Below are 26,434 nucleotides of genomic sequence, written 5' to 3' on the forward strand. Positions count from 1 at the left end.
AACCCTCCTAGCGCAAAAATTATTTTCTCATTATTAGTTGAAAAGGTAAAATTAAGCTGACTAGACAGTAAAGGAACAAACTACAATTAATTACCTTCATTTATTACAGTCATTATTTTAAACTTATTTTTACTTGGAGAGAGAGATGAAAACATCTAAATTAAAAGTTTTGTTATGCTAAACCAGAGGTGAAACTTTCCAGAGGAGCGCGTGCAGTGGCGCAGCCCGGAAGTTGGCAGGGCCGCTGCTGGGGGAGTTTTTTCTCTTTCCCTCTCCTTGCACTGTGAGGGCCACAGGCTGAGTGCTAGCAAGCCCTCTGGGTTGAGCTGAAACAGACTCACTCACCTGGGCCTGATCCAAACACAGCAGTTTGCCAGCCAAGGGGGCTTCATGTCTCTGAGCCACTGTCTCCTCATCTGTACATTGTGACAGCTCATGGGATTGCAGGAGCTTCAAAGAAACTTCTCTTTCAAGTGGCCAGTGAGTCATTTGTTCTCATTGTGGTGGGTGTGTCTGGTCGCCTGGGCTGAGCATTCTCTCCATGCCCTCTCAGGGTCAGAGGGAACTCTTGTGGTGTGACCGCCTTCTAGGAACTTCTAGAGGAGGCCAAGACACTGCTTACCAAGAGGTGTATTCATCATCAGTTGAGTCCATGCATTCATTTATTCACTCACCGAACATTTATAGAGACCCTCCTGCATACCAGGTGGTATTCTAGATGCTGGGCCTGGTGGACATCACAACCTATTGTCAACTCGACCCCTCTTCATGTGATGGGAGGACAAGCTTTTGTGCCCTCCCAGAAGGGCCACCCTTCTGCTTAGCACCTCGCAGGTCTTCTCAACAAATACTCATGGGACACCTACTGTGTGCCAGGCTCAAGTGAGAGCTGTGGAAGGTCCACAGATGGTGGGACACCATCCCTGCCTTCAAAGAGTGTTCCTGGGGTTCAGTCCCTGTGACTGAAACGACTTCTAGAAATGATGTCAAGAGCCTGTTGGTTTCCTCCCAGAAGTTCTGCTTGTTTGCCGAGCTTCACGTTCACACCTGTCCCCATGACAGCTGTACGAGCGCTCCCGTCCGTGCACATCTGCGTTATGTCATGGCCCTCTGCCACCAAGAGATGGAGCCTGTGTCTCCATCCTTTGAATCTGGGCTTGTGTCCACTCCAACCAACAGAATGTGGTGGAAGTGACACTGCGCCAGTACCAGGGGCCTTAGCTGGCCTGGCAGCTCCACATCCTGCCTCTTCCAGCGCAGCCTTCCATAAGAGGTGTGACCCCCCTGCTGCAAGCAGCCCAGCCCATGGGGAGAGGCCCTGGTGGGTGAGAGAGGAGCACCCAGGAGGCAGACACAAGTCAAGGAGCCATGCTGGCCACGAAACCCAGCTGAGCCACCAGGTCACTGCAGCCCAATCAACCCAAAGACAGGTCAAATGAAGTCATTCGGAGCCACTGTACTCTAGGGAAGTTGCTTACAGCAGTAAATCACCAGAACACCCACCTTTTCAGCACACAGGTTCTTTCTTCTCCTTCCCATTTCCCCTTACTCTAATCTCCCTTCCTCCTCGCTTCTACCTCCCCCTCCCTTTTCTTCTTTGTTCCCAGCCCCTCTCCTGTAGCCTTCTCCAAACATGTTCCCCCAGCACCAAGTTCTTAGTCCTCCATCTCTGTGCAGAGTGAAGCCTTCTCCCCTCCTCGTTCCTGAGGGAGAGGGACAAGTGTCCCTACGGCAGAAACCCGTGCCCACACATACAACCTCTACAGCTTCAGGCCTGGCGTTAACCCTCCTGGGCCCTGGGAGGGCATGTCAACCGTTCTGAGGCTTTTGTCTCTCTCCCTTCGCATTCCTTCTAATGGGAGCAGGCGCATCTCTGAGACAAGCTCCAATGGCTACAGTGGGTGAGGAGCAGACTCAGTACAAGTTCTGTTTGTGGAGGAGCTGGGTGTGCACCTGAGGCAGGGGGAGATCAGAGGGGGCACGAGAATTTAGGTGCAGGGGGCTAGGTGTAGGATGGAGAAAGCCCTTAGGGCAGGAATCCAAGGCCAGTGCTGCCTGTCTGGCCCCTCCCACCTCCCCCCTCAGCCAGCAGAGGGCCCAGCTCATCCACACCTACACCTGTTTGCACTCGCTGTTCTCTCTGCCTGGGATGCTCTCCTTGCCCTCCCTGTCCCCTTGCCTGAGTAACTCTACTCAGGGAGTGGGGAAGCTCTCCCTGACCCCCCATAAGCCTCTGGTTGGGCTTGGAGCCCCCCAGACCCCGCCACCATGACACTTGGTGTTAGTCATCCTTATGCGTCTTCTGAAGGTGAGGGGCACCAGGTCTTTCAGGGCCTTGGGACCCCGTTAAGTGCTCTGGTTGTGACACCGAATGGGGTGGGAGCCATGGGAGACCTTAGAGTGGAGAAGAGACCGCTCTGAACAAGGTCTTAACAGACTTCCTCTGCTGCTAATCCGATGGCATGGGGAGGGGTCTGACTTCTCAAAAATGACGGAGAGGAGGAGGCTTTACCCCTCCTGCCTCCCAGTCGAACCTTCACGCCCCACCTAAGCCTGTTCTCACAGCCCACATTCACTGCCTGGGGCCTGAAGTGATGAGTTGTCTTCTCCCCACCATCTCTCCCAGCCCTGACACTGAGACCCCCGGCTTTCCCTCCCAGGCAGCTGTGGGTGGGGAAGGGGGTCTGAACCCAGGACAAGGTCCCAAGGAGTCAGGTCGTGTCCTGCAGTGAGCTGCCTGAGAAAGGCGTGGAGGGCATCTGCACAGCCCAGGGCACCTGAGACGGGCATGTCCCTCCCTGCCCGGGCCCTGGGTCCCCTCTTGTTTTGCATCTACCTGCAGAACTCCTACAGTTTAATTACAGGGCTTTTTTCTTTCTTTCTTTCCATTTAATATCATTTGCTCTTTGATGTCATCATTTTCTTGCTTCCCCAAACTACCCTTCTCTGTTGCTCCCAGCACTGGCGCAACCATTGCTTTGTACATGGGGCCCCCTTGGGGCTACAATAGACGTTAGACATGTGCATTCCTGAGCAGCCTACAGGGCCGGGGGGAAGTGGCCTCGCTGGCCAGTGGGACCCACTGGGAAGACGAGTGGTGGGGGCAGACGTGGGGTCTGAAGCCAGATTGGCAGGCTTGCTTCCTCGCTCATCCACTTCCCAGCTGTGTGATCCTGTGCAAGTCACTTAACTTCTCTGGGTCTCAGTTTCCCTGGCTTCCCCTCTCCCTTTTTGTGAGGTTTAATTCATATCTAACATTATATTAGTTTCAGGTATATGACAGAATGATTCAGTATTATTACACGTTGCAAAATGATCAGCACAATGAGTCTAGTTAACACCCTTGGCAACTTTTAAATGAAGATAATAGGGTCTACCTCATAGGGTCGATGTCAGAGTTAAATGAGTTGATACTGGAAAACCCCAAGAATAGAGCCCAGTGTGTAGTGGACACTCCTTGAACTTCAGGCGGCATTCCTGGCAGATGAGCTGAGACTTGCCTCGTCACATTCATTCCTCCCAAGAGCCCCACGAGGAGGCTTCTGCTCTCATCCTTCTCTCCATTGAGGTAACTGAGACTCAGCACCCTGCACGTGGTGGTGAGTGGGAACTCAGGCTGGGCAGCCAGCCAGCAACATTTAGGGAGCATTTAGTGATGCCTCTTGCGCACCACCACTTCTCAGCAACACGGCGAGGGAGGTCCTGCTGGTATCTTCTTTTACAGGTGAGAAACCAGGGTCTGAGAGGTAGGTCAAGTGGCTTGCCTAAGCTCACGCAGCTCCTCAGCAGAGGAGATGGTGGAAGAACTCCATCTTGGAGGGCTAAATGGGGTCCCTTGAGGGACCTGGGGGTGCGGAAGTAGCTGAAAATTTAGATTCTAGGTTGAGGACCTAAACTGGACACTTGCCGGTGGTTAGGGCTGGGGATGACCTCATCATTCAGCCAGACCCGTGCCTTTCAGCTATGTCTTTGCTGAGCTTCTTTAGGTGGAATCTTCCAGAGAAGCCCAATGCATACAGGGAACTGGGATTAGAACCCTGGTCTGCACACCCAGCCCAGGGCTTGGCATATAGTAAGTGCTCAGTAAACAGGGTGTCATTTGCAACTTAAGTCAGAGGCAGCGAGAAAGACTTCTGCCCCTCCTTATTGCCTCCAGCCAGCCCATGCGCACTCACGCTCCTTACACCTCCTCTTTGATAACTTAATAATGTTGATGGTGTGAGTCTTCTTGGCTCCCCTAACTCAGTCTTGCCCCTCTAGCTTCATCTTGCTCAGCTTGGGGTAAAACTTATAATGAGCTGAACATCCTTCTGAATTTCATATTAAGAACCCACCAAAGCATCATTGAACCTGTCGTGCCGTGTTACAACCAAATTAAGAACCAGCAGCAATCCTCTTTCGTTCGGTATCATATGCCTTATAAAGTAAATTATTAATGCTTTTCCCCCCAGTTAAGCAGTTATTTGCAGTTGTTCCGGGTATTTCTCATTAGAAATAACATCATCTAAAGAATGATATTGATTGATTTTTTTAATCTTGGAATCATGGACGTGAAGCACATATTTATGTGACATTCCCTTTAACTAGAATTCTCATGCTTTATTTTTATATTATTGATCTTTTTGACACGAATTGCTTTTTGGCCTTGTGCGCACGTTGTAAGCTTTCCGCCTGCAGAGGAATGGGCTGAGCTGGGAAGAATGATCGTTCCAGCGGCGTGGCGGTAACATTCCCGCACATTTAACAACAATTAGTCTATGCTGACGCCACGGTTGGCTTTCGTGTATGAAAATTTACAAGCCTTTTAATGGACTGCATTATGGAAGGCCAGGCGGGGCCACACAGTGGGGAGATGAGGCCGCAGGGAGCACATCCATCTCGTGCTGCCGTCGGCCAAGCGTCTCTTAGCACTCACGTCTGCCTGGGTGTTGGGGGTGGGGGGAATGGCAAAAGCAAAAGCTAGTGCAGCAGCCACGCCATTATCATGGGACATATAGCCATTCACGCAGTCACTTATGCATTTGTTAATTCATAGTTGTTTATTGAGCACCAACTATGTGCCAGGCATGGTGCCAGGCTAAGGTGGTAAACATTATTATTTAGTCACGTGTTTGAGAAATAGTTGAGCACCTACTGTGTGCAGACCTGTGCAGGGCCCTGGGGATACAGCAGGAAACAGGACAGACATGGCCCTGTCCCTGGGATGCTCACCGTACAGCAAGGGACAGACACTCAGATTTGAAAGGCAGTATGTGCAGTGGTTAGGGACACAGTCTAAAGCCAGACTGCCTGGGTTCAGATCCCAGCTTTGCTACTGAGGCAAGTTATTTTCCTCTGTGTGCCTTGGTTTCTTGACGTGGAAAATGGGACTCATAATAGCCCCTGACTTATAGGGTGAATATGAGGATTAAATGAGGTAATAGAGGTAAAAGCTTAAAACAACATCTGGCTCAGAGAAAGGTAGATCGGTGTCAGAGGCTACAATTATCCTGATTATTGTGATTATGATTGTGAAGTCATCCCATGGTACAGTAACTAATTATGGATGCAGTGAATACTTCCAAGGCAAAACGCAGTTGTACCCAGAAGGACCCCATTCTTGCCTTCCCCTTGACCTAGCTTAGACTGCATGGCCCCCTCAGGTGCTTGCCAAGGCGGGGAGCCTGAAGTGCCATCCCTGAACTTAGGTGCCATCCCTGGAGAAGGAACCTTCCTGGATGTGGGTGTCCTGGGTGAGGCGGGCCCTGCAAGAGGCCCTCAGACATCCAGTATCATGGCCAAACCCTCCCCATGCCCTAAGTGGCATGAGTGAGGCCCAGAGCGGGTAAGAAACCCACCTAGGGTCACACAGTCAGGAGAAGGAAGGGCCCCGATGCTATTTCGGATTCATATAATCCCTAGACCCAGATCAGGCAGCTGGTGAAAGCAAAGGAGCAGGATTTGGAGTCTCAGAAAGCCCAGGTCCAAGCCCCACTATACTCCCTAGTGACTTAGGCAAGTCACTTTACCTCCAGCCTCAATCTCCTAGCCTGTAAAATGGGTTCTTGTAATACCCACCTTGTTTATCCCAGGGACAGGGGAGTGGAAAGTCCACATGATCACCTAGGTAAAAGGAATTTGCAAACTAAAGTGGAACTCAAAGGTGAGTTCCAAAGTGTGGCCCATGGGCCAGCAGCATCTATGTCACAATTGAGTAGAAATGCCCTCTTGCCCCACAGGTCTCCTGAATCAGAATCTGCAGTTTGATAAAGTCCCCTGGCGATTGGGTGATTTGGGTGATTTGTGTGCACGTTATGGTTTGAAACCTCTACCTTAGACAAGCCCGCCGGCTTTCAACCCTGGCTGCCCAGTGGAATCTCCTGAGGGCTTTAAAAAAAATACTGAGACCTCATCCCACCCCAGAGTGTCTGACATTCTTAGTCTGATGTGAGGCTTGGGCATCAGGATTTTAAAAGCTTCTGCTAGTATTTCTAATGCAGGGGTGTCAAACTCATTTTCACCAGGTGCCACATCAGCCTCGAGGTTGCCTTGAAAGGGTCAAATTTATTTTTAGGACTGTATAAATGTAACTACTCCGTAATAGTTAAGCGAGAGCTCGGCACTGCTGCTGAGTAGAAACAAGGTGCCGGGCCGGATAAAACAAAGTGGAGGGCCAGATTTAACCCATGGGCCTTGTGTTTGCCACCTGTGTTCTAATGGGTGAGCCCCTCTGCCCTGGAAGCTCACCATCTGATAGGGGAGCAGACAGACACCCGTCATCAATGAGTGGTGCTGGTAAATGCCAAACCACTGGCTGGGGAGAGGGAGGTGCTGTTTGCAGCATCTGCCGATTGTCATGGTGTAAGTGCTCCCACCGTGGCAATTTCACGCAGCCCGTGTGGAGTTGAGAAGAAATGTGCAGTAGTAGCATCTGTAGCATTTCCACCCTACAGACAGACGATAGATGTACATATCCTCAAAGCAAAGAGAAGAGTAACATGTAATCAGATAATTAGGAAGTGATGAGTATTGAGTATTTTCCTTTTTTTTTTTTCAATTTTTCTTTTGTGGAAAAATGCACATAACATAAAGCTTACCACCTTAGCCACTGTTAAGTGCACAGTTGTGTGGCGTTAGGTACATTCACGTTGTTGCTCAATAACACCATCGCCCATCTCCAGAACTTTTCTCGTCTTACCAGACTGAAACTCTGCGCCCATGGAACACAAACTCCCCACCCCCGCAGCCGCTGTTCTGCTTCCTGTCTCTCTGCTTTTGCCCCCTCTGAGTCCTTCACAGAAGTGGAACCACACCACAGTTGTCTTTTTGTGACGGGCTAATTTCACTCAGCACAACGTCCTCAAGGTTTATCCATGTTGTAGAACCATTATTTTTAATATAATTTATTTATCATAATTTCAGGTTTATAGGAGGTAATTTTTAATAATGACTGTGTTTAACAACCAGCGTGCAAAATTCCTGAAAATCTAACAATTGGCTTTTGCAAGCTGCTGCAGACTGGGCCCCAGCATACCGCTGGAAGTAATTCTAAGCCATAAGAACAGAGATACAAATGGCAGGCTTTAGGACAGGAATCAGCCAAACTATGGCCCTCGGGCCAAAGTGAAGTTTTATTGGAACACAGCCATGCCCATTCACTTACGTGTTGCCTGTGGCTGCTTTCCCACCACAACGGGAAGTTGAGAAGTTGCAACAGAGCCTGTGTGGCCTGCAAAGCCAAAAATACTTACTATCTGGCCTTTGACAGGAAAAGTTTGGTAACTCCTGCTTTTACGTGTATAGGGAATGGGACAGACTGAATCGACTTAGTCATTCATTTACCAGTAAATATTTACAGAGCATCTTTTGTGTGCCAGACACTGTTCTAGGCACAGGAGCAAACGCGACGAAGTCCATTCCCTCCCTGAGCTGACCGTCTGAGGGAAGACAGGTGTCATTCAGAAACGCAAACAAGTAAATACGTGATTGCTATCTACAACAGGCACCGTGACCCGGAGCCCCATGGGGCTAGGAGAGCATCCTGGGATATCAGGGAGGGCTTCCGGGAGGAAATGACCTGTGAATTGAAGCAAGAGGAGGAACCTTCTAGCCACAGGAAGGGCAGAATTGCTTGCCAGGGAGTTGCATGCAAATGCCCTGAGGCAGAAGGGAAGGTGGGCATTGCAAAGGCTGAAAACCAAGGAGAGGTGGCCGGAATCCCCAGATCCTCACCTGTGCCAGCCTCTAGTCCCCCAGACCCACCTACCAACACAGAATCACCTTGCGCCAGGCCCACCCTGGCATGCCATTGCCTCCCCACCCTCAAAGACCACCTCTGAAACCCCCTTCGCCCCCCTCCTTCCTGGCCCTGGAGCCCACACTGCCACAGACAAAGGTCTCTTATTTATTTCCTCCCTGGGATTCATGAACTCCAGCCCTGTCATAAAATTCCCAGCACAAACACAAAATAACATTTAATTAAAATACATAAAACTAGATATTCATGGGGATAAGTAAAGATTAAAATCAGCCAGGTCCTATATCCCAGAGCTATGCAGAAGCCCTGCCCTGAGACCCTGCCTTGAAGCAAGCAGTGGGGCCAGGGGACGGGAGGGGGTTTCTGTATCCCGAGTCACATTCAGGTGAGGAGGAAACTGAGACTCGGAGAGGGTGGGACATCAAGATCACACAGCTAAGAAGTGGAAGAGCTGGGACTCCAACCTGCGTGTGTCTACAGTGGTCCCAGAGGGTCATTCCTGCAGCAACACCACCAAACACAGCTGGGGTTTAGTTCTCACTCATCACAGTCCATGCTGGTTGATGGGGGGAGGGGGCTGTGCTTCACACAGTCATGCAGGGATCTGGCTTCTTCCACTTTCTGCCTCTGCTCTTCGCTCTGTCTCAGAGTCCCCCTCATTTAGTCAGTATGTGAGGAAAGAGGAAAATATCGTGGGTCTCATGGGAGTTTCCCAAAGGCCAACCCTGGAGATTGGCCACCTCATTTCTGCCTACATTCCCTTGGCCAGAACACAGTTATGAGGCCATGTCCAATTTCAAGGGAGGCTGGGAATACAGCCTAATCTTGTGTGCCCAAGAAGGGAATGATAACCAGGGTCGTGTGAGCCCAGAACCTGCCTGCTGCACTGCAGATTCCCCGATGGGTGAAGCATCCACCTCATTAGCTATTGGGGGCAGCACTGAAGCACAGACCCTTACCCAGTAGGGTCGGCGCATGTTGGACAGGTGAACAGGAGATGGAGTTCAAGGGGCCTACCAAGTCCAGGGAGCAGCAGAGCCAGAGCAAGGAAGGATTTTAACAATTTGGCAGGTTTTATAACGCTCCTACTGTGTGCCCTGCTCTGTGCTGGACTGGCTAAAAGAAGAAATTAGCTCTGTCCAACAAAGAGGCCAAGCCACCCGTTGGAAGCCCACATACCCACTATCCACTAAGAAAAAGGCAAGAAAATCAGAGAAGACTTCCTGGTGGAGGTAAAGTCCCAGCTCAGGTGAGGAGGCCATGGGCAGGAGGGAACACAGAGCACAGGCTTGGGTGTCAGGCAGACCTCGATTCGTGCTCCAGTTTGATCAATAGCCCAGTGATCTTGGACAAGTCACTTCCCCTCTTTCTGAGTAGGTTTCCTCATCAATAAAATGGTACAGGGTTTCCGTGAGGATAAAATGAGATAGTCGTGTGTGGAGTGCTTGGCCCAAAGCACAGCACATGGAAAGCTTAAATGAAGACTGTCTTCCATCGGTGGTAGTGTGAGTTGTGTCACTGACCCTACCTGGAGCTGTGATGTGTGGGCGTTGGGGCGAGGACAAGGCCAGGAAACATGTTTGGGCAGGACAGGGGGCCCTGAATACCACGGTAAGTCTGAGATTTGTCTCATGGGCAGAGGAGGTGCCACAAGTCTTTTTATATGTGAGCACAGCATGACCAGAAGCCTGTTCTAGAAAGACCCCTCTGGAGCTGTGGGGGGAAGGAAGGGGGCTGACTCGGGAGCCAGGATTTGGAGCACTTGAGGTACGCAGCAGTGAGGGTGCCCTGACCTGAGGAGTGGCAAAGAGAGGGAGACTTTGTAGGCCATTGTGTTCCCAGGGCGCCCACGGTGCCTGACACGCGATAGGTGCTGAATAAATATTTATTAACTGGATGTTGACATGGTGATCTTGGCAAACATTGCTATGGCTCTTGCTGTGTTCCAGACAGCATTCTAAATACTCTACAGACACCAGCTCATTAATCCCCGTGACCAGCCTAGAAGGTAAATGTTGTCACTATCAGCATCACAGATGAGAGGAATGAGGCACAGAGACATTAAGTAACTTGCCCAAGGTCACACAGCTAGTAAGTTGCAGAGACGAGATTTAAACCTAGTCAGCCTGGCTCCAGAGTCCTTGCCCTTAATCATTATTTATTAAGTGCCCTAGACTTTACAGAAATAGGACAGGAATCCCACTGGCTTCTGGAGAGGTGGCTCTGTTCGGCGCAGGCGCTCGAGCGCAGCAGTGCTTAAACACCGAACAAGGTCCAGCCAGTTGGTGGTGGAGCACCTCTCTGCACTCCAGGCTTTCATGATTACTGCTACACCCTGTGTCCACGGGGTAGGGACACTTTGACGATATAACCAGTCAGTTATAATAATACTTTTCTCGTGGAATATTTAAAAGAAAAAAAAGTTGGCTTGCTAAGGTATAATCATGGCTCAGAGGCCAACCTGACATTAGTTATTAATTAGGCCATTATGCATTCCACAGTGATAATTGCTTTGCTGCAAAGTCACCAAGCATGAAACGGACCCCGCGCAGAAACGCAATCTATCAATCTGAGAAGTCGCAGCCCCGTTGTGCTCTCTCACCTTGAGTCGGGTGTACGCTGTAGTGGGAAACAAAAAGAAATTAATGATACATCGACAGGCAATAGCAGGGAGGACCCTTCCCCGTCACACCCTGGCACGATCACATGCCTGGGCGCAGGGACAGTGTTGAAGCCAAGTTTATCAGCAAAAATGGCCATTTCTCTGCTCTCCTAGCCTGTGGAAGTCGTCTTTCCTTCCCCACCCCACCCCCATCTTGTTATTTAGGGGGAGGAAAAAACCATCTCTCTGCCATCTGTTTGCCTTGCCTGTTGCTTTTTGCAAAGAGTGGGTAGGGGAACAGCAACTGCCCGGGCTGCCTGGGCTGTCGGGAGCAATGCAGCACCCCCGCCCATGTTCTCTCCAGCTGGGCTCTGTCTTCGGCCTTGGTGGGGGAAAAAAGAAGACCCCAACCCCATCATTACCTCCAACTGGGAGGGGTCGGTGCCAAGGGCAGCTGGAGGTTCATCTTAATAAAAACTCTTAGGTGCAAGAAACAAATCCACCCAAGTTAGCCTACACAAGAATGTATTATAATTTAGCTATGCTGACATTTGTGGGCCATCTATTGTATGCCAGGTGCACAGCTGTGTCATTTAATCCTCATAGCCGTCCTATGAGGGCAGCACCGGTATTCCCCCATTTTACAGATGAAGAAACTGAGGCCCTGCCCAAAGTCCCACAGCTAGTGGAGCTGGGGTTTGAATCCAAGCTCCTGAGCACAGCTTTCTTCTGAGACCGTTGAAGAGACTAAAGAAAGTGTGTCTGCACTTCCCAGAGGGTGGACAAGCAACCAGAACTGCCCAGAAGCAAGGAGGCCTCTTTCCCTGCAAGGAGAAGAATCCCCTCTCTCTGGCCAGCTTTTTCACATGGTAGGTGGAGGGTGGCCCCCATAATGGCTTTCTCAGCCCCCAGGTTTACCCCACAGGCATTGAAGCTAACCACTCCACCAGATCAAAGTCAGACAATCTTAAATTCAAACTCCTGGGATAATGACTACACCAGGGGCTGACACTGGTCTCAAGATAAGCAAGTGATGCTAGTTAGCTCAGGAACTTGAACTTAGGACTGGTTGAGGAAACGCTGAGAAAACCTGCCTGGAAAGAGGGCAGACCAAGGACTTCTCCCCTCGTGGCGGGAGCGGCCTCCTTGCATCTGAGCTGTTCTGGTTCCTTGTCCACTCTCCAGGAAGACCAGCTGTACTTTTTTTGGCATCTCACGCAGTCTCAGGAGTGTGCTGTGCTCATAAGCTTGGGTTCAAATCCCACCTCCACCACTAGCTTTGCAACCTTGGGCAAGTCGCCTCACCTCCGGCTGAGTCTTTGCTGATTGCATCCCTGTGGCTTGGTTTACTTGTTCCTCTGTCCCTTGTATATGCCATGCACTGGCAGTTGGACCCAGAGGCTTGATCATATTCAGACACCATGTTTCTCACAGGCCTGTTCCTAGGTGGTGCTGGGCACTTCCATCACAAGGTGTGTAACGCACCTCCCAGTTAATTCCAGGATGGGGTGGGATCAGCTGGAAGCAGGGACCAGCCTGATTAGTGAGAAGCCAGGTATGGCATCTGGGGAACACCTAACCCCTCTCGCCCAGCACATCAGGAAGCCTCCGCCAATGTCCTCTGATAGTTAACATTCATCATTAATAATAGAAGCAGAAACCAAGAGATTTCATAGCTGTGCGAGGTAATTAAATTACTTACATGAATCTACTCACGCTTGATGATTTCCACATTTCTTACCAAGCATATGCCTTTCCCTCATGTGCTGCCATCCTGGGCTCTCTGCTGGGAGAATGGGGGTTGTGGGGGCTTCTCAATGGCTGCCTATCTCTGAGAAAGAGCAAAGAAAATGGGGATCCCCTCCCAAAGCCCCTCCTCTGACAAATGGAAGTGCCTTCTCCCAGCAGAGGATACGGGATGTGGTGGCATTTCCATCTCCAGCCTAAGGTGAGCTGGTTTTGATCTTTTTTCCTCTATAAGTCATATTTCCAAGTTTTGTTGTATGGAGTGGCAGGAGAGGAAGAGGGGAACAAAAAATTGCTTTCATTAAATTGTTGCTGTACTCCTGGCAAAGAGAGAATAAGAAAAAAGAAGGGAACACTTGAACTAAAAGGTTTGCTGACATTTTGTGTCACGTGCTGAGATGGGGTCGGGACAGAGGGAAAGCAGCTGGTTCTCCACCACCCAGAATGCCTTCTGTTAGTGTCCAGGTATGTGGTGGGGTTCCCAGAAGTAGGGGGGAAAGTTGGGGCCAGGGTGGCATTTCATATTCTAAAGCAGGGGTGCAAGCTTAGTGGCCCACAGGGGCCCTGCAGGTTAGCTGAAGGAGCAGCACAGACACAGGTGAGGCAACAGGGAGCAGTGGGGACTGAGACAAACTGGGACTCTGTTCTGCCTGAGGAGTGGCCTCCACACAGCTGGGGCAGGGGATAGCAGTCTGATCTTGAGGCATATTGTTGGGGCTGAGAGCGCAAACTCCAAAGTCGGGCTGCCCATCTCCAAATCCCTGCTCCACCTACTCTCCTAGCCATGTGACCTTGGGCAAGTCTCTTGACTTCTCTGTGCCTCTGTTTCCTCATCTGAGAAGCAGAGATGATAACTGCACCTACCGCTCATGTGCCGAAGAGGCTCATACAGCAAACTCCTTGGTCAGTGACAATTGATAGCTGAAAATCGCCATGGTGGGAGTACTTGCACCGTGGGAATTGGCAAACACGACAAATCGGGGCCTTTTCTTTTTCGTCTGATAACCAGTTGTCAAGCCTTTACCAGCACATCACTGCACCCACATCATGGGGCTTCCGTGCGGACTGTTTTAGACTCCGTGCTGAAGCACTTGGAACGGTGCCTGGCTCACTGTCACTTGGCGTTTTCTATTGTCATTGTTTTTGTTGTTGATGCTGTTGTTATGCAAGAATGTGAGTCCACTGTGGCCACATCTTCCAGTTTTTTTGGACAGGCTAGAAATCTCAATTTTTATGTAAAATCTGATTTTTAAATGTTGGCTTGAAATGAACATTTTTTAAACCTGGAAAAACAATACCCAAGTGCATGTGAGGACTTGGACCATGGGCCCAACGTTTGCAGCCTTGAACTTGGAGGGACAGTGAGTGTTGTCTGATTACACCAGGCCGTTTCTCACCTCCCACCTTGGCACATGCCACCTTCTCTCCCTCCTCTGCCGATCAACCCTCTTCTCATCCTTTGCAAGCCAGGGTCACCTCCTCCTTGAAGCCCTTCTCTAGCCTGTGGCCTGCAGGATAAACCACTCCCTCTTTTATTCTCCCTCCTCCAATACTGCTTGCCTTCTGCCCTTTTTCTTGGTCTTTTTCTTATTCTAGAACTTATGGACGGGGGCCATGGTTTCTTCATTTCAGGATAGTGCTTTGTACATTGAAGGTGATAATAATTAGTAATAGTAAAAATCAAAACCTATTAAACATTGTCTGTTTGCCAGGCTGTGCGCTAAGCAGTTTTTATGTATATCACTTTTCACTGTTACTGTTTCAATTTTCACCTTTATCATAATCTTCAGAGAAGGCCAGTAGCTGCCTAAGGCCACAATGAAGGGGGGGAACTGAGAATGGAACCTGGGTCCCTGGACCCTGCAGCCCAGCCCAGGATACTGAGCCCATAGCCCAGAACCACGGCTGGGAAGGTAGCGGTAGAGCGGTGCCCCCAATGTCTGGCTGCGGCTCTCATGGGGCTGTCTCGAGCCACACTCCACAGAGACCTCCAGAAAGACCGCTGCTATATTTAACAGCCTGGGCAGGGAGGTGCTTGCACGACATTTGGGTGGCCGCCTCTCCATAAAGGACATGCTTGCTCTTTTAACTCCACTCTTCTGGGCTGGCATTTTGGAGAACTTAGGGGATGCCTCAAGAGGGGAGACTGCAGCAACCTGGGACCCTTCTTGCAGGCCTCCCTCTAGGGGCAAGGACACCAGAGCACATGGTTGATAGGGCATGGGAGAGCAAGAGCTCAGAGGTCAGGTCAGGGTCACTGAGCCGGCTCTGGGAGCAGCGGGTGTCATTTGGGCCTGGCCACAGACCGCTGGCAGCCCTGTGGTTCAGAGGGTGCTGGTTGCCAGGGCAGGAGGGGGTGATTCTCAGTATCACTGACTTCCTGCCCACACTCCACACTCTGGTGATTTGACTCCAGCCCTCGTAGTCCAGGGGCTCCTACCTATCTCGTCCCCCTTGGGTAACACTGACATCTAACAGCCGGGGAACCCTTTGCCCAGAAATCCCAAGAACCTTTTTCATAGCTTGCCCACCTCACCTCATATTTAACAGTAAACAAAACATATCTTTTAATTGCTGGTGTCTGACACCCAAGCAGGAGAAACGGAGGCACAGGAAGGTCAAGGAAGGATGCTCATTCATTCACCCCATCAAGTGCGGGCCACTCGGACACTGGGCCAGCTGCCTCACCTCCCTGATCTGATTCTCCGAGCAGCTCGTCGTGTCCCTGAACCTGTTTTCCAGCTGAGCAAGCTGAGGCTCTGCAGGCTCAGTGACTTGCCCAAAGTCACACAGCCAGGGATGTAGGTTCCAGACCTCAGTCATGCCAACCTGACTCTGAAGCCTGGGTGCTTTCCGGCCCTTCCTTGAACGCCCAGCTGCGTGTGTTCCTATAGTCTCCCCCTCCCCCTCACCCACTCACTCACTCCTTTCCTCCAGCCCCACCTTCCTTGCTCCACCAGTCCCATCAGAACATGCAGAGCGCCAGACCCTGCTGGGCCTTTCTCAGCCTTGCCTACAAGTTTCTCATCACCCAGGAAGGCACGGAATCACCCAGATGCTCTAATGGCCCCATCCCTCCAAGCCCAGACGAACCTGAGTCTGCAGGGCCTCACATTCTGTGTGTGGCAGTTTGGAAAGGCAGTTCACCAGCCACGTGGGGCTGCCTGGAAGCGAGAAGTAAGACCAGTCCAAGTCACCTTGTCATCACTCCTGTTTTTCACCCGGCCTGTGAAATCACTCATTGAAGGAAGGAAGGTGTAGGGGGCTGATAGAACTCGAGCAGAGCCGGGGGACCACAAAGCACTGGGAAAAGGGTGTTGGTGTGGGCCAGAGAGAAACAGAAAGCTTATTGTGGGCCCTAGACAGGCCCACACCTGTGCTTCAGGGGCCTGGGTGGCCTGGGGTGCACCGGGAACCCCAGCCTCTCCCAGCAGGAGGCCGAGCTTGGGCTCCAGTTGGGTGTCGGTGGAATGTGAGCTCAGGGAGGCGGCCAGATCCTCTGATTTTCTAAGAGAGCCAGCAATTTGGATCTCTTCTGGTTTTTAAATGTTGGCTCAATATATATGCACATATTTTCATGCGCACAGTGCTTTACGGAGGTACAAATTTACATACGGCAAAATGCGCAAATCTTAAGCATGTAACTTGATGAATTTTGATGGCTCAAATATTTTTAAAACACTAGAGGGTCCAAGAAAATATGTCCATGGGATGCACCTGGCCCTGGGTCCATCGTTCACCACCCCTAGACGGATGCACAGTGTGACACCCATGAGCGAGATCGGACGCCCACACAGGGTGGTATCCCATGGGGAAGGGGGAGGCTTTGGGTGACAACCCAGGGATACTCCCACTGTCACTGCCAAGGGCACAGGTTCTGGAGCCCAGGGTGTGAACCCTAGCTCTGTCACTTGCTCTGTAACTTTGGGTGAATTACTTTACCTCTCTGATGTCTTTTTTCCCCAACTAGTAAAATCAGGAAGGCGATGGTACTGTCCTCACAGGGCTGTTGTATGGATTAAATGAGTTCTGGTGACAAGCGCTCAGAGTAGTACCTGAAACATAATAACTGCTTTATACATGCTCACTACTGTCTTTAACTTTTTTAACTAATAGGCTATTTTTTTTAGAGTTGTTTTAGGTTTAAAGAGAATTTGAGCAGGAAAAAACAGAGTCCCATGTATTCCCTCTTCCTTCCCCCCCAGCACCCTATTATTGAGGTCTGTCATTTTGGTACATTTGTTACAATTGCTGAACCAATATTGATACATTATTATTAACTAAAGACTATCATTTACATGAGGGGACATTCTTTGTTCTGTACATTCTGTGGGTTCTGACAAATGTGTAATATGTATCCGCCATCACAGTATCATTCATAATGGTTTCACTGTTGTTTTAAATGAGGAATCCTTGTGCGTCCTACTGCAGAGAGAAGACCGGCTGTGGCTTATGAATGACTTCTGTGGGCTAGCGGGAGCCCTGTTCCTTCCTCCCTCTCCCACTCAGGAAAGCACAATGTATTCAGACACAAGAAAGGGACATTTCAGGGGTGAACTCGAGTCTGTTCTAATGTACCCAGAATGGAAGCTGCTCTTCCACTTCAGGGGGGAAGTCACACAAATCCCAGCCCCAAATTCCCTGCCACATAGGTGGCTCTGAGACCAAAGACACCATTCACAACCTACCTCAGCCCCTCCTGTGTGATTCTGAGCTGCTGTGTCAGCCTCTCGGGGCCTCTCAGCATGACCCTCCCCGCCCAGGGCCAGCCCTCAGAGTGCGTGGAAGCTCAGAAGCACTAACTCCTGTGGATGGTCTTTGTAAATTATAAAAAGCTCTAGATTAAAAATGGAAGCTGTAAAGATCATAATCAGTTTTGCAGAAAAACTGAGCTGTTGTCAAAGGGGGCCTGGCCTTCAGCGGCTGAGCCATGGGGAAGTTGGCTGCATGAAGGGGCTCCATGGCCATCTGTGTGGCTTGTCCCTCTGTAGGGCGGTAGCCAGGAAGTCAGACACACAGCCGGAGCCCACCCTGGCCGGAGCAGCAAGTTCCAGGCCGGGGCACCCATTCCTAGGTTGTTTCTGCTCTCATAGCCTGCTGGCAAATGCCAATCAGCACGGAGCCACAGCTGTGGTGTCAGCAGCTCCCCAAAAGGGAAAAATGGACACGGATGCTTCCAGCACCCGTGAGAACGAGTCTTCCTGTTTCATACTCTGGCCATGCCCTGGGCAGGCCGGGAAACCTAACTTCTGCCCCTGCCCTCCTGCGGCTGTGTATATTGCCTTGATAGCTTTGTGGCCCATTACATGAGCTGGTAGCTGATTTTTCTGAAATACCCCAAAGCAAAATTTATTTGTAAGGCATTTAAAAAAGCCTCCTGTCCCTTTTATGCCGGGAGCCCTCGGAAGAGAAGGGAAATTGTGTATTCACTGCTAAAAAAAGCCCTGGCTTATACAATTTTAACAATAGAAAAATGATCTTTGTGCTTCAATGCATGGATGCTTAAAGGAAAACAGGCAGTCTGTTCAGGTGGCTGGTGAATTACAAATGAGTGGTTCGCCTTTGTTTTGAGTGACAAGCAATTTAAATGCAGTCTTACATGGAGGCCTGGAAATTCTTTTTCCCAGAAGAGAGCGAGAGAGAGAACAAACAAGAGGAAAAGGAAAAGAAAGAGAGAAAGGGGGGGAACCTTCCTTTTTGAACTGAGAGATTATATTAGTTGCCACTGAGCGGAGGTGAGAAGTTAGAACTTCGTTTGATAATTATAAAATCAGTAGTTTGTGATTGGACGTAATTGATGATTATACTGTTGCTAATAGCAGGCCTGCCAGCTTGCGCTCGTGGGACATTTCATTTTTGCGCTGCTTCCAAGCCGTGAAAGCCAGCCCAGTGTGGGGTGTCGCTCACAAGATCTCAGGGAGCCTGACAGAAATGCCTGTATTATGTTGGATAAAACGTGTTCATTAATGCCGACATTTGAAAACACTTTGCTCCGTGCCTCGTTTTTAGCCTGGGAATAATTACAAATATTAGAATACAGTCGCACAGCGTGTTTCTCCCCCAGCTCACGGTCTCCCGGCAGACCCCCAGCGGGCCCAGCCTGGGTGGGTCTGCTGGGGGAGCGGGAGGCACAGGAGAGAAAGGCTCTGCGCTGTCTTTGATCGAAACCTCAGTGGGCTGCGGATTGATGTGTGGGGAGGCGAGTGTCTGTCTGCTTGGGGAGATTAGTCATCGCACAACTGAATTGGAAGGGGTTCAAGCCCAGCACCTTCACTTTACAGATGGGGAAACTGAGGCCCAGAAAGGGAGTATGACTTGCCCAAAGGTAAACAGGGATGCAAGGCCCCAGCTGAAACCAGAACCCGGGTCTGCTCACTCCCGGGTCCAGTCTTCCTGTTTCCTACCCTGCTGTCGGCTTCCCAGAGACACAGGCCCCGGCCCTCTGGGGCAGATCCTGGGGCTTTGCCCCCGCCCCACTGAGTGCCCCACTGGAGAACTTGCAGGAGGTCTCCACAGAGCCTCCACGGTTGCAGCTCAGGTGGGGCTACTTGGAGGCTGTCATTCTGTTGTCTTCTACGTGCGGGGTTGTGTTTAAGTTTGTAGTTCGGAAGGATTAGCTCATATAGCCTCTTCCCTGCCTTCCTTAGCGCGTGCGTTCATTTGTTTACTCGATCAGTGTGGATGTAGTGCCCACTGCTGACCTGTCCCTGCCCCAGACTCTGACGGAGGGAGAAGACATGTTCGCACCCCAGACCACGGCGTCTCCTTGACCCCCCTTTTCCTCTCACCCTTCCCCACATCCACTCTGTGTTCCCCTGGAGCAAATTCAGCCCCTGGGATGCAGAATCGGTCCGAAGCCTGGGCGCTTCTCCCAACTCCACAGCCACCACCCTGCCCTGAGCTGCGGTCCTTGCTCACTGGGACTGTTGCAGTGGCTGCCTCCCCCGTTTCCCCTGCTTCCACCCCAGCCCCCAGCCCATTCTCCACACAACAGTCAGAGGCAGCCTGTTAAAATGGATATCCGATCATGTCCCTCCTCTGCTCTAAACCTGCCTGTGGCTCCTCATCCCCCTCAAAAAAAACCCCTCCAAATCTTCACAGCAGCCTACAAGGTCCCACCCCTGCCCTTTGCCTCCCTGAACCCCTCTCTTTTTCTTCCCCTTCACTCACCTTCTCCTACTCGTGGGCTCCTTTCTGTCACTCAAACCAGCCAAACATACTTTTGCCCCAGGGCCTTTGCACATGCTATTCTCTCTGTGGGGAATCTGATCTTCCCCAGATCTCCGCACAACTCCCCCCACCCCACCTTCCCTGGCCCGACCGGGCGCCCTGCCCCAGATGCCTGCCCTCCTCCCTGCTTTATTTTCCTCTTGCACTTGCTCACTTTCTCACATCCTCTACCGTGATTGACTTCATTGCCTGCCTCTGCCTGTAGAGTGTCAGCTCCACAAGGGCATGTGTTGGGCCGGTCTTCTAGAAATACTGAAGGCCTAGGGCCTAGAAGAGCCCCATCCTTAGGAGATGCTCAATAAATATCCACCGAGAAAATTAATTTATTGGACCTCTGTGATGTGGCAGGCACTGTGTTAACATTGTGCATGCATTATTTTATTTCATTTTTTAAAATACCAGTCCCTGCCTCTGGTGCTCCCAGTCCGGCTGGGGAATTGAAACGACATCCAGATAAAAAGTTGGCATCAGCACAGGCTGTGCTCATCAGGGGCTGACTGAGGGGTGAGCGCAGGTGCGCAGAGGAGGTTGGAGGGCTCCGCACTGACGGAGCACGGACTCGCCCTGAGGCAGAGCGCAGCCCACCCCACCCCCACCCTGCCCATCTCCTGGCGGCCCAGCCTCTCCAGCTGTTTCAGATATTCCAGCCCCTTCCACAAACCTCTCAGTCCCAAGTGGGGGCAAGAAGCGTGGGCTTTGGAGTTCAACTAAGCTCGGTCTGAGTCCTAGCTCCAACACGCTAGGACCCTCACCTTCTGTGCTTCGTATTTTCGTCTGTTAAATAGGTGGTAACAACCCCCCTCCCCGAAAGTTTTGTGAGGGTTAAATGAATTGTTGCATGCCCAACACTTAGCACTGTGCCTGACACAGTCAGTGCGTAGTAGTCATTATTATTATTAATAACAACCCTTAGATTAGCCAAACAAGGTAAATGTTATCCCATTTTACCTGGTATGAAATCAAGTTAAATCAGAATATCACTATATAGTAATATCAGAATGTTACTATAAGGAAAAGTAATCTATCATCTAGACTCTTAAAGTAAGAGTTGAGCCTTCTGGAGAATCTAGCCAAACCTCGCCATGTGCAGGTCTCCCTGCGTGCCTTCACAGCCTCACAAATGGAAGGTTAGGTACTTGAATGCCTCTTCTGATGGGAAGCTCAGTACCTAATAAGGTAGTCCGTTTGAGAATTTAGAACATTCTAAGTCTGAGTCTCATTGAAATGGCCACTCTCTCTCCTCACCCCTGCCACGCCCCCGCCCCGCCACCTCTGGAATATTCACAGCCCAGAATACACCTGTTCCTCTCAACAGATTAGCCTGAAGGGTCTTCAGGTTACTGTAGATCACTCTTATAGCATGTCCCCCCATGTCTGTCCTTCCCTTACTCTCCTTGGCCCCCTTCTTCTCTGTGTTTCCCCCCAGTGGCTGGGAACCCCCAAGTTCTCTGCATCCCCTGCTTTCCATGCCTTCTTGCTTGTAACACTCACTCTCCGTGTCCTCTTCTCTCTGTCTTCTCTCATTCTTCTTGCCCCTCTTTGTTCCCCAGGTGCACCCCCAGGTCTGCACACCCCAGCAGGGGAACCAGGCTTCAGAGGGTGTTAGGGTGTCCCCTGCTCTCCTGGGCTGATCCTTTCCTCCCAGACCTCACTCCTCTGGGCACCCGCCTCCTCTCAACTGCCCGTCAGTCTTTAGATTCTTTCAGAATGCTGCTGCATCGGATCCCCCCACCCCATCTCCACCCTCTCCAGAGCCCAGGACCCCATGGTAAAGGGAAGTTGTTCTCAAAGTGTGTTCCATGGAACCCAAGTGTCCAGGTTTGTTTTCTGAAGAAAAAAGTTCAGTGGCCAAATGCATCTGGGAAAACACGGGCTGAGCCGTGGTGAAGGGGACTTTTTTCCTGCAGCTCTTGTCTAAGTGTCCGACGTGTTGATGTATCTTACACATGTCCACTCGGAAAGCATGTGCACACGTGGTCACGCATCCCCCTTTTCACAACTGCGGGGCTGTGCAGCACACTTGAGAAGCACAGGCTTTCTAGGAGCAAGTCTGGGCCCCGGGATGAGAGGATTCTGGGCTCAGGTACCAATTCTGCTTCTAACTAGTTCCTTTCTCTTGGCCAAGGGACTTGGCTTCCTGAACCTCAGTGTCTCCCTCTGTAGAACGGAGACAACAGGTGTGCTTGTGTCTTTGGGTTGCTGGGAGGATTCCAAAGATACAGCACTGAGCGCGGTTCGGGTCCGGGTTCCGGAAGCTCTGACCCGTCCTTGTAAAGATCTGGGCATGGGGCCCTTCTCAGTAGCCGGCAGGTGTCACCGTTGTCTCAGACAGTTGTGGAAGCTCAGCCTCGAGGGCAGGGTGGGGGATTCCCCAAATTTGCCAGTTTTAACCACTTGGTAGACAAAAGCTAGGCAGCTAGAACAGGCTTTTGCCTCTTTTCTGGCTTAACCGGCTCTGCACCTGTTGTTTTCATAGTGGGGACCAAACACACTGTCACCCCTTCTATCACAGCAGGTGGTGGAAATGCTGCGTGCTCTGTCAGACGCTAAGCTATTTCTGATGGTGACCTTCTTGGTGTCTGTAGCTAGCCGCCACCTCCGCCTCCTCCACGTCTCCTTCCTCCTCCTCCCCCAGATGGCCTTCAAAGATCTGCCTGTCACAAGCCAAATCTGTCATTCCGAACACTTTTCTCCCACCCTTCTGCGTGGTAGCACCTAGCCCTGGCACAGAAACACGTGACCTTTTATTTCTGCCGAGCTCACCTGTTCTGGGCACATGAGTGAAATGCGTGAGAGCTGCAGACCTTGGAAAAGACATCCTCCGCGGTTGGAAGAATTATCTGATGTACTAGAAAGCTTTGTGCAGACTTCCATGGGACTCTTTGCCACATGTTAGCTCATTCCTCTCCAGTAGCTTCCTAGGCAGAGGGAGATTTTTCTTCCCACTTGGTGGAGGAACACATTGAGGCCAGGAGACGCTTAACGGCATTTAGGCCCAGCAGTCAGTCAGGCCCTGAGCCTTCGGAACTGGCCTGCTGGACTCAGACGGGGTCCTTGCTCTAAAACAAGGCTGGATGGGGCAGGACATCCAAGTGGCCGCCTCCTCCAGGCTCACATTGATTATGGGAAGCCCTGAACTTGAACCGATTCAAACTGCGTGCCAGTCCAGGATGTTTTCTGACCGCTGCTTTCGAAAATATTGTCCAGCCCTGAGCATTGTGGCTCATTTGGCTGGGTATTGTCCCACAAAGCAGAAGGCCCCCAGTTTGATTTCTGGTCAGGGCACAGGCCTGGGTTCTGGGTTTGGTCCTCAGTCGGGGTGCATGCAAGAGGCAGCCGATCAATGTTTCTCTCTTACATGGATGTTTCTTTCCCTTTCTTTCTCCCTCCCTGCCCCTTTCCCTAAAAAAAAAAAAATTTAAAAAAGTAAGTAAAATCTTTCTTTAAAAGAAAGAGAAGAAAATATTGCTCATTTAGGTCACCTCTAAAAAGGGTCGGCAGACGTTTTCTCTGAAGGGCCAGGCAGTGCACACTTTTGACTTCGCAGCCCGGGCGTCTGTCACAACTGTTGTTTCAGCCTTTGCAGCCTGAATACAGCCATAGACAGTACATGAAAGGATGTCCCTCACTGTGTTCAGTGAAACTTTACACGTGCAGAGGAAGGGCCATATTTGGCCTAAGGACCATAGTTAGCTAACTCTTGATCTACAAAAGCACTATCCAGTTGAAATATAATGCAAGCCACGTGTAATTTTAAATTTTCTAATAGCTACATTTTAAAAAGTACAGAGAAACAGGTGAGTTTAATTTTAATATTATATTTTATTTAATCCAATATGTCCAAAATGTTATCATTTTTAATATAAAATCAATGTAAAATTTATTGAGCTGTTTTACAATCTGTTTTACATTCTAAGACTTAGAAATCCCACATGTTATACTTAGAGCCCATCTGAATTTGAAATAGGCACATTCCAAGCGCTCAGTGGCCGCATGTGCTAGTAGCTGCCATGTTCAACAGCACAGCTCTAGTGGGAGACCAAATTATAAGGAGACAGTCGGCAGTCACACATAAACAATACACCATTACAAACTGACAAGCTCCATGAATGGAAAGTAGAGGGTACTGCAGGCAGGGAAAGGGAAACAATAACGGAATCTTTGGGCGCCTGCCCCCGCTTCTGCCCAGAGTTCCTTTTTAGAAGTCCACGGAACACTCTGATGCCGTTCCCCAAACCCCAGCCAACACACGTGCTCAGCATGGACGGCTGGAAAATGAAGCATTCGGGCTTTCTGCCGACCGCTCTTTGATAATTCTCCAGCCGGGGGTCGGGAGACGAATCGCTTTTATTTCTCATGGCTTTTCCTGGGCTCCAGGTGGGCAGCAGGTCCCAGTGACTGTCCTTACTGGCTGGGAGAGTTTTTCTACCCAGGAGAAAGGGGCCAGTGTCTGGAGTCAGACCAGTAATTGGAACCTCCAGACCTGGTGTGAATCTTGCTCTACCAATCACTAACAGAGTAATCGCAGGCCAGTCACTTAGCGTCCTTGAGCCTTGGTGTTCTCATCTGTACAATGGGGGCCTTGACCCCAGCTTCCTTTGGCGATCAGTATGTCTGTGGAGAGAGATGTTCATGCGCAGTAAGAGCGTCTGGCACGTGGCAAACTCTGAATGTTACATTTATCATTATTAGAATTAGCCCATCAGGGATGCGCCTCCCCCCCCCCCCCCCCCCCCCCCGCCAGCCTGAATTACCTGCCCTCTCCTCATATGACTCTGGAGGGCCCGGTGTCTGTATCACCTCCTCCCGCATTGTGGTCCCTCCTGGGTGTAGCTGTGTCTTGCACTTAGCTGTGAGTCCCCAAAGCAGACACTGTGTCTCACCCATCTCAGAAAGAATAAAAATCTGCCCACACTTGGTGATTTTCCCTTTGCCTAGATTCTAGAACATTCTTTCTGTCTACCACCATCTTCCCCTTCTTGGGGAGATAGGTCCTGATATGCTGCCCACCAAAGGGGGTTAGGCTTCCCGACTGACACACTCCTTTGACGCATTTAGCTCTTGTAATTAATGAATTATCTGGAGAATCTACGTTGATGTCAGTCTCCCGGTAGGAGTCCCCTAAGGGTGGAGCCTGAGGCGGCATCCTGAGGCATCCTTCATCGCTGAGTTCTCAGCCCCCGGTGCTTGGCACATATCAGGCGCTGAGGAAATGTCTGTTGAGTGAATGAGAGACTCATCACTCCAGAAGGCAAAGGATCAGAGACTGTTCTCAGAGTAACTAAAAAACTGAAGGAGCTTTTGTACCTGACCTTTTTAAAACCACTTGCTCAACATCCACCATACATTTCTCTCCACGCTTCTTAAACAATGAGGTCAGTATAGCCTTGTAAGACCTTCAAGCTGTGCTGTCCAATAGAAATACCGTGTGATCCGTGGATATATTTTTATATTCTATAGTACCTACATTTAAAAAAAGTAAACAGGTGACATGAATAATAATACTAATAATAATAGTAATAATAATAATAGATTTTATTGAATCTATGATATCCAAAATGTTATCACTTTAACATGTATTCAATATAAAAAATGTCAATGAGCTGTTGGAAATTCTGCTTGTTCACACTGTCTTTAGAGGACGGTGTGTATTTTGTACTCACACCACATCTGCATTTGGATTCATCGTGTTTCAAATGCTCAGTGACCACATGAGGCTCACGGCTGCTGTATTGGAAGCCTTAAGAGAAACTACTATGGTTTTCAAGTTTTTCTTCCCAGAGTGCACTGCTGCATGCGGGTGCTCTCCGTAGGAGACCAGAGATGAGCACAGCTGAGTTTGATCACCCAGCACTGGGCAGAGCCTGTCCCCATAATAGGGCCTTGGTCATACCAAGAGGTGACATGTCTAGGGGGCTTAATGCATGCCAGGAGTTTTGCACAGGACTTTCCATGTGTTAAATCATTTGATCCTCTCACAGGCCTTTGAAGGAGGTTGTCATATTATCCCCATTGTATAGCTGAAGAAGTAGAGGCACAGGATTTAAGTGACCTACCAGCCAAAGGATACACAGATAGTAAGTGGTGGGGCTGGGATTTGAACCAGGTGGCCTGTCTCCAGGGCCTGTGCCTCAGGTTGGCCACCTCTGTGAACAGACACTCAGAATTGGCCTCTGTCATTTCTCCAAGCCCTAGAGTTGGTGCAACCCACTTGGATTTGTTCTTTCAACAAATTATGTTGAGCACCTTCTGTGCACCTGACAGTGTGCTCCCAGAGCTTGCTTCCAGGGGAGGGACTCAGTAGTAAACACCCTCTTCATTGGCATCATTGGGATTCATAGAAAAAACAACTCTGGAAGAGGGTGATTGACAAGGAGATCCTCCAATAGAGTCATCGTTTAGGAAGGTGGCACAAGATGGAGAGGTCTGTTGGTGCCAAGAAGAATAAAGCCATTCCATTACAAGGAGATCCCCACCCAGAATGTCTTTGAGGAGGATAGAGATGGTGGCCCATGGGTGCCAAGAGCTCATGTGCCAGGAAGGCCTAGGACTAAACCAAAGGGACTGGCCACCAAGAGCCATCATCAAGGCAGCTGTGAGGCCAGAGCTCGGAATTCTGA

The 26,434-nt window shown here is 50.3% G+C and overlaps 2 protein-coding genes across 2 annotated transcripts in view; one reads left to right on the forward strand and one right to left on the reverse strand.

Moving 5' to 3' along the window:
* Positions 1-26,434, reverse strand: part of PHETA1 (PH domain containing endocytic trafficking adaptor 1) — a 256,756-nt gene that overhangs the window by 163,936 nt on the left and 66,386 nt on the right. The gene's annotated exons all lie outside the window — the stretch shown is intronic.
* The window catches only part of CUX2 (cut like homeobox 2), a 221,020-nt gene that overhangs the window by 142,247 nt on the left and 52,339 nt on the right, over positions 1-26,434 (forward strand). The gene's annotated exons all lie outside the window — the stretch shown is intronic.

Source organism: Desmodus rotundus, chromosome 7 (genome assembly GCF_022682495.2).
Source record: "Desmodus rotundus isolate HL8 chromosome 7, HLdesRot8A.1, whole genome shotgun sequence".
Classification (NCBI taxonomy): domain Eukaryota; kingdom Metazoa; phylum Chordata; class Mammalia; order Chiroptera; family Phyllostomidae; genus Desmodus; species Desmodus rotundus.